Raw genomic sequence first — 1,471 nt, forward strand, 5'->3', positions numbered from 1 at the left:
AACAGTGCTTGAATATTTTTGGCATCGATCTAGGGGAAGGTCACCAGGACCTGTACAGGCTGAGGTATGGGCCCTGCCTCATTTCCTGCTTGTGGCCCACCCCGCTTCGCCTTACAGGTTTGGCTTCTTATTACTGCTGTTTTAGAAAGATAGACATACCAAGCTAATTTTAGGGATATAGATATGTAGATAGATGTAGCTAAAGCTGGTAAGAGCTAACGTAAAATTTAAACCTTCATATTCCAAGTGTATATTATATCCCAATATATATCACCCTCATCATTTCCCTGTAAGTCCCAAAGGTCAAAGTAACCCACACATGCTTTCCCCAACCCGTCACTACAAGCCCGCCCGGGAAATGAGCGTCTTCAGCGCCTCGCCCGAAGAAGTCCTTTTCGCTCGCAAAGCCACGGCCATCCACGAAGAACTCAACCCGCTGCCTTATGATATGGACCATTTCTTAGAAACGGATATACCCCTTAATCGCAATAAAACCTGAGGAACAAATTTTGTGCATGACTTGAGTCCTTTATTTAAAAATCTAGTTCATTTGTATTCATATTGTTGCTGTGTGTATTGTACTTTTTTCACTTTCCATATCTTTATCATCAGCAACTTCAAGACCTATACCCTCACCATCACTAATATTCCTATTGTTACTCTAGCCATGGCAATAATTGGAATAACAGATTCGACTGTGTTGAATTTACACTGACACAGTGGGAGGAGCAGATGTGATTCGTTTATTTAATTAACGGTTACAGGCTGCGTTCCCTGCCTCTCCTCTCGACTACATTAGTCTGTCGTAGTCTCTGCCGTGACTGGTCTCTGTAGCATCAGAATCTGGGTTTAGCTCAGTTCAGCTAGTGAGGATTTTGAGACGACCAGTGCTTCGTGATCTCTGATCATTTGAAGAGTCAATAGATATATAGTCAAGATAAGTGGCAGATAATCAGCAAATTGGCAAAGCAGCTAACGTTGCCTATTATTAATGTTAATTCCAGTTATTTACACAAAGATTCTCATGGTTTTATTTGTGTGTGTAATAGATTAATTGTAAATCTGACTAACAAAAGATGGGCCTCCGTGCTATATATGCTATAATTTTTACATCACAAATTCTAACTGTTCAGCTAACCTGTGGTTTCTCCGAAGACACAATCCTGAAAATAAGAAGGGAAATACAAGCTATTGCTCGAAATATAATCCCTGAAAGAGATATGGAGCACTTCAGATCTTTACAGACAGATATAGCCTTCACTAATGTCAGCGTGAGACGAGAGACCAGTCCTCTGCAAACAGATCAAAGAAATCCCAAAGAAGAAGACTCGACTTCTGAAGCCAGAAGGCCATCCTTAACACCCCCTCGCGGCCGGAGAGCAGCCGCAGGATGCCCCCAACATGTGGGTAACTTCGGCTTCAACTCCTTCGATCTCCTGACGTTCGCTCTCCTTGCGTTCAACGGCGTTTT

This window comes from Penaeus monodon, chromosome 27 (assembly GCF_015228065.2).
Source record: "Penaeus monodon isolate SGIC_2016 chromosome 27, NSTDA_Pmon_1, whole genome shotgun sequence".
In the NCBI taxonomy this organism is placed as follows: Eukaryota; Metazoa; Arthropoda; class Malacostraca; order Decapoda; family Penaeidae; genus Penaeus; species Penaeus monodon.